Raw genomic sequence first — 13,663 nt, forward strand, 5'->3', positions numbered from 1 at the left:
TGTAAATATTCACAGAAGAGGTATCCTCAGGGGGATAGATTTTCAAGATTAATTCTATTCACATGACAACAGTGTAATTAATGCATGATAGAATTATTTCGAATGAATTCTTCTTCTTTTTTTCCCCAGATGTCTCAATGTTCAGGCTCCCCGCGAGATACCCCAAGTTGGTTCTTTAGAAGAATGCTCATGTTAAAATGAATAACTCAATGCCTTGTGTTTTAATGGTAACAAAGGTTATTTTTAAGTCTAAAAAAATAGTGGTGTGATCTTATTGACTCAAAGAAAGGTATGAGTGTATCAAAAAGATAAAGGCAATGTTCAAGAATTTCAAAATGAGGTAATGTCAAAATTTTGTCTTTTGGTAATGACCACGAGTTGTTTTGGGCAAATAATCAAGGTATTTTATTCTGAGGTTTGAGACAGGGTAAGAAATGTCTAATCTTTCCATACGACAAAAATCTATAATTCTTGAAGAATAAAAAGAATCATTAATTCATTTAATATTCGAAGAACTAAAGATTAAAATTTGTTCAATTACTCCACCTTAGAAAGCAGCATAAATTCAATCATTTAAAAGATTAAGCAAACATGAAAGATCAAAGATGTGTTCAAACAAAACAACCCTCTAAGTGCAAATGGTATATGCCATGCCCCCTTCTTCGGCAAGCGCCTTACAGTTTTTAGAGGAATGTTTGGGGCTTCTTATGTGGTAAGAGCTAACAGCTTCAACATCGTAGCCCTTAGGATATGGGGATTCTTTTCTTAGATCATCCTGGCAGGCTTTGTCCTACAATCAGCTGATCAGGCTCCCATTGTATTGTTTTCAGTTTTTTTCTTTTGATGTTACAATCTTGCTTCCATGTGGTGTCATGTGGTTAAAACCACTTCATCGAATCCTCTATGAAGAAATTTCATGTTTATGAAAATGCTTAAAAATGAAATGTAGATGCACAACGCAAAATGAAAAAAAATGCATGAAATGTTCGAGGCACTGATCCAGAAAAGTGTTCATTATTATAAATAATCCTTATTTCGACAAAAATGCTTTATATTGTAAGAGACATAAAAACAATTAAAGGTACATTCAGACTAAATCCTCTAGACCCCTAACAGCTTCCAGCAGGTTGACAAGTCTTCTGTTTTCATCTGTCACTGGTTGTATGCCTTGTTGGACCACTCCAGCTTCCCTTGCCAGGCCGTGTAGATGGCGAGCTACCTTCTGTACTTGATCCAGGAAGTCTCGGATGACTGCGTCTTTGGCTCCCAACGGAAACGCCACTGTAAACATCCGTCGAAGGGCACTATCTGAAGCTTGCTTGCTTGCTTCTTGAACCCATCTACAATAGCTTCTAACTCAGCTATTGTTTTGCCATCTCTCTCATATTGTTTCTCCAGATCAGCCATCCGGATTCTCAAGCATTGATTTTGATGCTGACTGCCTGCTAAGTGCCTCTGGGCAGTCTTCATTTGTTCCTTCCAAGCTCTCTTATTCCAGTATTTAGAAGCCACTTTCAACTTGGAGTTATTCTTGACTTTATCTTGATACCCCTTTCTCAAGTCTTCGAGCTCTAAACAGACTCTTTTTTTGTTCTCTTTCTAGTTTGTCTGCTCGATCTTTCTGAGAGTCGGCATCTAGATTCCACTGATAGCGCTCAGCCTCAAGTTCCTTTATCATCTTCCCCAGCTCATTGTTCACAGCTTCAAACTCTGTTTTGGCTATCTCAAGTCCAGAAGGGATGGGCCTGAGATGTTCCACCATGGTCCGGGTGTCCTCACAGTCTGGCACCGAAATATTGTCATTTTTCCTCAATCTTCGCCACTCCACATAGTCCAGAGCAAGCATATTTCTGGCAGCTACCACATCCATCCGGAATAATTTCTTCCATGAATTGACTGCTTCCTTGATCATCTTCTTATAGTTGTCACCGTGATACTCAAAATCTGATTTAGCTAGTTCGCATGTTACTGGGACAAACTGACGTGCCCCATAATGTCTAAGTGCTAACAATGGAGCATACCCAACTGCATCCCAAAGTTCAGGTAAGGTCATAGTGTCAGAGTCCCCACATTGGAAAAGAACGTCACTGAGGAACAACCAGGGGGCTCTCCAAGTAATATCTCAGTCTTGATAGATGAGTGAAGACTTTCATCCACTTCTCTTTTGAAGTTCCTTCATGCCATTTCATGGTGATGAACTCTCTTAAAGGTGAATACGTAGTGCTAAATCGGTGGTAGGCAACCCAATTAGTCTTCCAGAAGTGGCTGTGAATCCAAACTTGAAGGAGCTGAACACATCCAATGAATCTACCTCCGCCAGCTCTTCGGTAATGGTTGAGAGACCGAAAGGTCTCGGCTAAGATGATTGGTGCTGGGTTGACTCGTTTCAGAAGTTGCTCAAACAGTTCCACCACGGCTGCGTCAATACATCCCAAAATCTTCGGAAAGATGATCAATCCATACAAACCTAGTGCAAAAAAGGTCTATAGTCTTCCATTCATCAGGGTGGTCATTCATTAGTTTTCTTATGTGGATCCACTGAATTCCTTGCCCGTTACCTTTTTTTCGGAGTCGGTCAGTCACCTACTTTTCATCAACTCCTGCAATCTTAGCCAGTCTATTCTTGAAAGGCTGACTCTTGATGTTTTTGATGTAGGCTCGCTCCAGTTTAATGCTTTCACAGTGCAATAGTGTAGTATACTCCTCGATGGTAGGTACCATATCCTCTTGGTTAAAAGTGAAGCAACTGTATCCCGGGTTCCAGAATTGAACCAAGGCTCTGATTAAGGGCTCACCGGTCTTAACATGAAGCAAAAGTGCAATGTATACCGCTGACTGAACTTCTGTTTTCGATCATTCTTCCAACTGTCCCAGATGTCTCGAAGTTCTTGCACATTGTTCTATTTTAGCCTGATAGAGGCATAGCTAACAAGCTCTGACACATAACTTCCTTGAAGACTGTCTCCCTTTTCTTTCTGAGTCTTCTTGGACCATAGTCGTACCTTGGGGTTTTTAATCTCCTGTATTACAACACCTTTATCCATTAATGCAGATTATTTATGGTTAACGAACACGGTTTTTTGTGTGGATCAACACCTCTTTTGAATGATGCAGATGATGGAAATAAAATAAAATAGTGGAAAAAAATGAAAAGAGTTAGTAAGGTAAAGATAATAATCAAAGAAATCATAAAAATAAAAGTCCTACCCCACATGATATCTACCCCAGATGCTTATTATTCCTACCCAGACATGATCTCTATCCCGCAAGTTGATTTTGAACAAGTCCTAACCGCATAAATTTCTAGTTCACATGTTTTGAACAGAAAGTAAAGCAGAAAATAATTTCGGCATCCTAGGGTTTAAAATGAGGTTTTGGTGTGGGCCCTAACTCCTTGTAGTCTCCGGGTTTAGGTTCTAAAAAAAGGTACTCGAGTTCTCCTTGCCCGTGCCCCCTTAGGCTTACCAGACCCTTAGTCCTAAACCCATCACAGGCTTGTGTGGACTAAGTTAAACTCAAGAGGAAACATTCTCTTATGCCCATACGGAGAATAAATTCACACGAAGGCATAAGGTATATGAATCCCGAAGGTTACTTGCTAGGCCTATACGATGAATAAATTCACACGAAGGCGTCACTTTCACCCCCACTTAAAACGGGTTCGGAGCTCGAGTATAGAGCCTTTGGATGAAAAATCTTTAAGGACTGAAATCATTAAAAAACTGTCAATACAACTATTTACTCGAAAATATAATCAAAAGTAAGTAATAAGGATCGAAATGTTACCTTAAAATTTAAACTTACCCTTTTCATTAAAAAGACAACTGTAAATTACCTTAGCCTGACTCACTTACCTGTGTCCCCAGCGGAGGCCTGACTCACTTACATGTGTCCCCAGCGGAGTCGCCAAGCTGTCGTAACCGTCTTTCGGTTGGGCCCCAGAATTGGGTTTCGACTTGAAAAATATGGATTGGGAGTCGCCACCGATCATTTATTTAAAACAAATGGGTTGATTGGATACCCTATTTCTTACCTGATCTACGTCTTTCAAAAGATGTGTTGGGTTCGGGAGTCGGTTACGGTCAAGGAAGGATTAGCACCCTTGAACCGCCTTTTTGGTACTACGTAATTTCCAGTTGTCTTTGATTAAGAAAATTGCAAGTTAAATTAAAAGGTAAATTTTGATCCGAATTACTTACCCTTAATGAGTTTACGGAAATACCCTTAAAAAATTAAAATAAGATGTTAAAAGAAAATAATAATAATAAAAGAAAGTAACAAAACTAAAGAGTAAACCAAGGAAATAAATGAAACCAATAATAATAAACATAAAATAATTGGATGAAACAAATATACAAAAAATGAAATTGAATAAAATAAAATTGTAACATCCGCATTACCGGGTTAGTGACCAAATTGTAAAGTTTCAGAATTTGGTGACTAAAGTAGGATAATTGAATAGTTCAATGACTTCTTGGAAACATGATGAAGGTTATTCAGTAATTATTAAAGGAAATAAAGGGTAAAATGGTCATTTGATCATTTAAGAAAAAAAAAAGGGGAATTATATACACGTGGAGAGGGAGAGAATTCTCCAGAATTCTCTTCTCCTTTCTTCTTATTCTTCACGTGGAAGCCAAGAGCAAAGGTAAGTTTGATTTAGCATATGATTTCTTGAAAGGTTTAAGTTGGATTTGAGTCTTTGAGGGTTATATAAGCTTAAGGAAAGCTTATATAAGCTTAAAACACCAAAGAGATAGAATTAGAAAGGAATTTCTATTAAGGGTTTATAAATGAACTTTTGTTATAGAAAGGTTTTTGAAGTTCTAAAAGTTGGATTTGACTTGTCATCAGCTTAATTAAGAAGTATTAAGTGTTAGAATTGGATTTAGAACATATAGAAAATTTGGTATGATTCTTGAATCTCATAAAGAAGATAGGATTTTGAGGTTAAAGATGATTTACATGGATATAAGTTGGTTCAAGTTATAGTAGTTGAGTTTAATGTCAAAATAGGGGCTTAAAATAGAAGAATTAAGGGAAGAGTTGATGATTTACGTGCTAAAATGTCAGTTCTGGGCAATGTGCATCGATGAACATTCATTGTGCACCGATGCATCGATGATAAATACCAGAAATTGTTTAAGGTGCATCGATGCACATGCAGTGCATCGATGCATGAATTTAAATAGAAAACATCGAATAGGATTTATGCATCGATTCATAAGGAGTGCATCGATGCATCCCCATTAAATACAAACATCGAATAGGATTTATGCATCGATGCATGGTGTAGTGCATCGATGCATACCTTCATTAAAAGATGAAATTGGCTTTTCTTTGAGACTAAGGAGTGATAGTTTTGAATATATCAATCAGTATACTGATAAGTATTAATGTATTATTATGTAGATATAGAATGAAAGCTTGTTCCGGAACAAACTAAGGATTAGGATTTATTCAAACAACGAGGCCCAGGTGAGTGCATATTCAATAGTATATGATGTGCGATGGGAATAAGACTTGCGATGAGTCTATTTCCTGAAGTGTTACACATGAATGCATGATTAAAGGCATGAATTGAATATGCATGTATGTATGCTTGATTATATGGATTGATCTGTTCTTTTATGTGTTAGGTGAGAAAGTATAAGTAATTACATAAGAAAAGTTATGAATTATATGAGATATAAACTATGTGATCATAGTAAAATATAATTATTATTATATGCTTAAGTGAAAATGCAACATATGATATATGTTAGTTGACATGACATGCATGGTTACATGAAAGAAAGCTATGTGACTACATGTATATGTGAAAGAAGCTATAAGCTTATATGCACATGTGATATACGTGATATGAATTACATGAAATGATTTAAATGAATACATGTATATATATAATACATGTGATATGATATGAGATATATGGTTACACATACATGTGATATGTGACAGAAGAGAAAGAACAAGTGATACGAAATGTATAAATAAATGCCCATAGTATATGATACGAGAGCTATAGGTATAGTTGGCATGCCAAGAGTCGAGGGTTTTACCTATGTCTTTCGAGACATATGGACAGTATACCTATGTTCTAAGGAACATATGGACAGTTTACCTAGGTTCTTTGGGACCTATGGACAGTTTCCGAGGTTCTTTATGACCTCTGGATAGTTACCGGGGTCTGTGTGACCTCTGGATAGGTCCTTCGGGACATTTATACGAGCCATGGTGACAGCATTAGTGCACAACCTCAATGTACTCACATACCTCTATTCTCAATAATATACATGGGCAATGAAATTGAAAGACAAATGAAAGTGAAAGTGATAAAAGAAGGTAAGTTGCATGTGTGCATGACCTGATTGTATATTGTTATCATACCATAGATTCATGCATATTGATATGTAGTGATTCAATGATATGAATGCACATACATGAATTATATGTGTTATATGATGAGTATATGGTAAGTGGAAAGGATTATTGATAGTGTTTGTATATGTATGTCTTTTATTTATATGAAATGATATATGGTTATATTATATGTTTTATATGCCTCACTAAGTCTTCGACTTAGCGTGTGATTGTTTCACACGTAGGTTTCGAGAAGAGTAAAGAGTGATGCGGAGCAAGACATGTCAGTTTTCTTACCAAAAGATCAGATCAGAAATATTTGACAAAGTATGTATTTGGTTATGTATAAAGTGTTGGCATGTAATAAGTCATTAAGTACGAGCACTCTGATAAAGTCTGTATTTTGTTTTAAATAAAGTTTTAAATTTCCCGGGATTTTTCTTAAGAGTCAAGGTTTGAAAAGTCAATGTGACACTTCAGACTCGTATCCGGGTCGGATACGGGTTGGGGTGTTACATTTAATGGTATCAGAGCTATGGTTTAGCCGATTCTCGGCATAAACCGAAGTCCAAAGTGTCATAAAAGGTGTACATGCCAACATAGATTGAAAAAAAAAATTCTGATCTGATAGTGTAAGGAATATGTTGTCTTGCTAATAGAATAAGAATAATTTAATACAGTAGAAATCTGATCGTGATAATTTCGAAGTAAGTGAAAGGTGATATTCCTGATTGTGATAGCTATTCACCTGCCCTGGCCAGGTAAGATGAAGAGCGGACACCTCAGGAAATGCCTAGTAAGATCAAAAGTTGATTTCAGAAAGCTGAAATCATATCTGAATAATGATAGAAAGTTTTCATCATTTGGAATCGGAAAAAAATACGATATAGAGTAGTTTGCTATTATGTGGATAAGATAGAATATGGTGAACATGTGTCACCATAAGAATGTTAAAAAGATCTAATGACGTGATGAGTACGTATAGAAGAACTCAAGGATAAGTGCATCAGTGACAAGCGTATAAGATGTATAAGTCAGAGCTTATGAGTTCGAAATGAAGGGATAACATTATGTATAAGCCAGAGCGTTTATATGATAAGGGTTTGCAGTTAAGACGGAAAAGTTAGCATTGGCTAACTAGAGTATGTGATAAAAATGTACTGGAATGATAAGATTATAAGATATTGTCAGGATATGATAACCAGATCTGCAATGGATCTGGATATAGTTGCATATTTGGATCATAGTAATGTGGTATAGTAAAGGAAAAGGAAGTAAGAATTTGTATATTTAAGTAAAGCTGAGGATTGATAAGAAGAGTTTGAGAATGTGTATATCGATGATCAGATTATAAGACATATGAAGTCAGAATGTTGAGTTTGAGCAAAAGAAATTTCAGGATGTATGAGAATAGAGGTGAAATTGATAAGTTGAGTAAGCGAATTTTAAGATAATTTCGACTTGAAAGGATGTATGTGTTTGGTTGATTAGGGTTTGTACCCTAGATTGAACATATGTTATTGACTAGCTGTCAGAGTAAAGGTGCTAGAGTTATAAGATTGGAGGAAAGATAAAGTGGAATTAATTGATTATGATGTGAATTTGAATATGGTTGTATATTCTGAGCAGATAGCTATGATGTAGAAATAGAGATAAGTATTTACATGGAACCTTCAGGAAGGAAAATACAAGTATAAGAAATGATAAAGAAATGATAAAGAAATGAAAAGGATTGGTTTAAAAGATCAGATACGATAAGTATGGAAGTACAGATGACAATTTTGATATAGAAATAAGACAAGTGTGCAAGGTGATGTGAAAAAGATTCTTTAAAGTGTAGGTTGAATCATATTTAAGAAGATTTAAGGTCGTATTCTTGGTTAAATGATGATGGAAAATGAATTTGGTTATTATAAAGTATTTAAAGATGAATTTATGATGTTAAGTGATGAAAATTGATGTTTACCGTCTATGTGATTAGTGACCTTATATGAAATTTCAGAAATAGTCAAAGGAAAATGCATAAAGGAATGAGAGAGAAGCCATAAATGGATTAAAGTTACTAGTTACTGTTTATATGATAAGTGTCAGTACATGAATGTATAAAGGAAAAAGGCAACTGAAGAAATAAAGGAATGAGAGATTAAGTGAAAGAGGTAGTATGAGAACATTAGAAGATATGTTCTTATTGATATGTTCAGTGAAAATTCGAGGACGAATTTTTTTAAAAGGAGGGGAGATTTGTAACATCCGCATTACCGGGTTAGTGACCAAATTGTAAAGTTTCAGAATTTGGTGACTAAAGTAGGATAATTGAATAATTCAATGACTTCTTGGAAATATGATGAAGGTTATTCAGTAATTATTAAAGGAAATAAAGGGTAAAATGGTCATTTGATCATTTAAGAAAAAAAAGGGGAATTATATACACGTGGAGAGGGAGAGAATTCTCCAGAATTCTCTTCTCCTTTCTTCTTCTTCTTCACGTGGAAGCCAAGAGCAAAGGTAAGTTTGATTTAGCTTATGATTTCTTGAAAGTTTTAAGTTGGATTTGAGTCTTTGAGGGTTATATAAGCTTAAGGAAAGCTTATATAAGCTTAAAACACCAAAGAGATAGAATTAGAAAGGAATTTCTATTAAGGGTTTATAAATGAACTTTTGTTATAGAAAGGTTTTTGAAGTTCTAAAGTTGGATTTGACTTGTCATCAGCTTAATTAAGAAGTATTAAGTGTTAGAATTGGATTTAGAACATATAGAAAATTTGGTATGATTTTTGAATCTCATAAAGAAGATAGGATTTTAAGGTTAAAGATGATTTACATGGATATAAGTTGGTTCAAGTTATAGTAGTTGAGTTTAATGTTAAAATAGGGGCTTAAAATAGAAGAATTAAGGGAAGAGTTGATGATTTACGTGCTAAAATGTCAGTTCTGGGCAATGTGCATCGATGCACATTCATTATGCACCGATGCATCGATGATAAATACCAGAAATTGTTTAAGGTGCATCGATGCACATGCAGTGCATCGATGCATGAATTTAAATAGAAAACATCGAATAGGATTTATGCATCGATGCATAAGGAGTGCATCGATGCATCCCCATTAAATACAAACATCGAATAGGATTTATGCATCGATGCATGGTGTAGTGCATCGATGCATACCTTCATTAAAAGATGAAATTGGCTTTTCTTTGAGACTAAGGAGTGATAGTTTCGAATATATCAATCAGTATACTGATAAGTATTAATGTATTATTATGTAGATATAGAATGAAAGCTTGTTCCAGAACAAACTAAGGATTAGGATTGATTCAAACAACGAGGCCCAGGTGAGTGCATATTCAATAGTATATGATGTGCGATGGGAATAAGACTTGCGATGAGTCTATTTCCTGAAGTGTTACACATGAATGCATGATTAAAGGCATGAATTGAATATGCATGTATGTATGCTTGATTATATGGATTGATCTGTTCTTTTATGTGTTAGGTGAGAAAGTATAAGTAATTACATAAGAAAGGTTATGAATTATATGAGATATAAACTATGTGATCATAGTAAAATATAATTATTATTATATGCTTAAGTGAAAATGCAACATATGATATATGTTAGTTGACATGACATGCATGGTTACATGAAAGAAAGCTATGTGACTACATGTATATGTGAAAGAAGCTATAAGCTTATATGCACATGTGATATACGTGATATGAATTACATGAAATGATTTACATGAATACATGTATATATATACATGTGATATGATATGAGATATATGGTTACACATACATGTGATATGTGACAGAAGAGAAAGAACAAGTGATACGAAATGTATAAATAAATGCCCATAGTATATGATACGAGAGCTATAGGTATAGTTGGCATGCCAAGAGTCGAGGGTTTTACCTATGTCTTTCGAGACATATGGACAGTATACCTATGTTCTAAGGAACTTATGGACAGTTTACCTAGGTTCTTTGGGACCTATGGACAGTTTCCGAGGTTCTTTATGACCTCTGGATAGTTACCGGGGTCTGTGTGACCTCTGGATAGGTCCTTCGAGACATTTATACGAGCTGTGGTGACAGCATTAGTGCACAACCTCAATGTACTCACATACCTCTATTCTCAATAATATACATGGGCAATGAAATTGAAAGACAAATGAAAGTGAAAGTGATAAAAGAAGGTAAGTTGCATGTGTGCATGACCTGATTGTATATTGTTATCATACCATAGATTCATGCATATTGATATGTAGTGATTCAATGATATGAATGCACATACATGAATTATATGTGTTATATGATGAGTATATGGTAAGTGGAAAGGATTATTGATAGTGTTTGTATATGTATGTCTTTTATTTATATGAAATGATATATGGTTATATTATATGTTTTATATGCCTCACTAAGTCTTCGACTTAGCGTGTGATTGTTTCACACGTAGGTTTCGAGAAGAGTAAAGAGTGATGCGGAGCAAGACATGTCAGTTTTCCTTACCAAAAGATCAGATCAGAAATATTTGACAAAGTATGTATTTGGTTATGTATAAAGTGTTGGCATGTAATAAGTCATTAAGTACGAGCACTCTGATAAAGTCTGTATTTTGTTTTAAATAAAGTTTTAAATTTCCCGGGATTTTTCTTAAGAGTCAAGGTTTGAAAAGTCAATGTGACACTTCGGACTCGTATCCGAGTCGGATACGGGTTGGGGTGTTACAAAAATAAATGAAGAAAAAATATATATACAAAAAAGAATAAAAAAGGTAAAGTGTTTTTAAAAAAAGAAAAGAAAAATAATAATAAGAACAGAGAAACTGAAAACATAATGAAAATAAATAAATAGTATAAATAAAATAATAAAATAAAAATATATAAAAATATAAAAATGTATGTATAATATAATAAAATATTAAATAGTAACAATAATAATAAATAAATGAAAAATAAATATACATATAATATTAACTAAAAAAATAGTAATCATATAAATATAAAATAAAATGAAGTAAGAATATATATATATATATATATATAACGTTAGGAAAATATAGTAAAAAATTATAGTAAATAAGTAAACATAGATAAAAAATAATAATAATATATATATATATATATATATATATAATAGGAAAATATTATAATATAACGCAAAGAAAAATGAAAAAAAATTATAATAAATAAATAAATAAAAAATAATTAAATATATATAAACATATAAATAATAAGGGTTAAATTAAAATAAAAAATGAATTATGGGTCAAAATTAAAAGCCAATCGAAGAAAAAAACGACAAAACACGCGGATTCACAATACCCGTTTATAAAAATCCGAATAGTTTTTCAAAAACACAAGCCTCGGGGACTAGATCTACAAAAATAAATCTCGAAAACGGCCCCGTTCATCAGCCAAAAACACTTCTCTCAGTTTTCTTTCGAATCAAAACACAGTAGGCGTAAGGAAAAATAACATGTGAAGGTATGAACTTTACCTTTCAAAATATAAATGCTTCGAAAAATGGCTACGAGTTGCTTGTAATTTTTTGCTTGGTATTTCGTATATCCTCTTGTGTTACAATAGTGAGTTACAATGTTTATTTATAATGCTTGTGGATCCTATCTTTAGGAGTTTAAATAATAATAGAACTCTATCTTATTTTTAGGAGTTTGAATCCTAGCAAAATTCTATCCTATTTTTAGGAGTTTGAATCCTAATAGGACGAAAAGGTGTGTTGACACATTCAAACCGTAATTCTCATCTTTCTTACTTAAATCATACTTATCTTATTTCTCCGCTTCGTTTAGCTTGTGTCAAGCATATCATTAAAAAATTTCAGATTTCCTTAGTCACTAAAAAGGTAAGTTTATAAATGCTACATTGGTCAAAGAAAAATAAATATGTGACAATTTATGAGAGAAAACAAGAAATAAGTTAAATATATTTAAATGTTTTTTCTCTTCATTGTACCCTTCAGTCTTTTCATTTTATCTTCTTTTCTCAAATTAATAAATAATTTAGCTAAAACATAATTTTTTCAATGAAACAAATAATGTAGTTTGATTTGTCAAATTTATTTATATTAATGAAATGTATAAATTTTAAAACTAAAATTATTATTATACTATATTACCATTACCTTAGATGACTTAAAGGTGTATTTTACCCATAAAAAGATTGGAAAGACGGTGATGGTATTAAAAATAATTATTTATTAAAATAACATTCATTCGTAATTATTTATTGATTTAAATCCTTTTTCTGCTACGTATATAAAGGTGCGTTCTGCATGCAGGAAACATTTTCTGTTAATCTTGGTTAAGTTAAACTAAAATAATAACAATAAGAAAAAGGAAAAACAAAGGTAAAAACTATAAAAGAAAAGTATATGTATCTTATCTAAAAAATAAATGTATATGGCACGTGTCAAAGGCATATAATTGTACGAGCATGAGCACAAGTACGAGTTAGACCGGGCGACGACGACGATTCACGTGTGTTAACCAATATTTTTAGACATACGAGTTTTTACATATTTAAATATGATATTTTTTAATGATTGAATATAAAGTTAATACACATTTTATCATCGTCTAACTCATTTTTTATTTGTTATCATATTTGTGTAATTATGTGTCATCGATACATATTGCGTGCATTTATTTTTTTAGACAAAATTTACATATTTCTTTATATTATTGATAACATCTTTTTTAATTTCATTTTAGTCTAATTTGAAAAAGAATTAACAAACGATATTTCATGTAAAAATCTGTTTTCTATCACATCGACAGAAGACACTTTTTATATAACGTACTTTTACTTGCTGACAGATCATCCAAAAATTATAATATTATCTGTCAAATACAGTTTCTCCAAATTTTACCGATCTAGCACCCTTTATAATAAAGCACATTATGTGAAACACATCTTTACTTATGTAGACCAAATGTGCATTCCCTGAAGTGGCCTTCCGGGGAAATGTTGACATAACACCACGTGGGATGAGAAGGCGCGTTTCAAGGGATAACCCTTCTATGGTTTTCTTGCCACATCATATTCCCTAAAAGCATTTTTAAAAATATGCTTTAAAAAATTGAAAAATAAAACTATAAGGACTAACAACATAATTTAATACATATTAGTCACATGGGTTGAAGAGCTTATTGGTGTTAGTTTATATAGGCATATTGGAGTGTGTAGGTTATGTCTCTTGACAATGTGGGATAAAAGCTAAAATGTGTATTCCTTAACTTTTTTATCTTTATATCTAATGAAACTATTCATACA

The sequence above is a fragment of the Hibiscus syriacus genome, unplaced genomic scaffold (genome assembly GCF_006381635.1).
Source record: "Hibiscus syriacus cultivar Baekdansim isolate YM2019G1 unplaced genomic scaffold, ASM638163v2 tig00012487_pilon, whole genome shotgun sequence".
In the NCBI taxonomy this organism is placed as follows: domain Eukaryota; kingdom Viridiplantae; phylum Streptophyta; class Magnoliopsida; order Malvales; family Malvaceae; genus Hibiscus; species Hibiscus syriacus.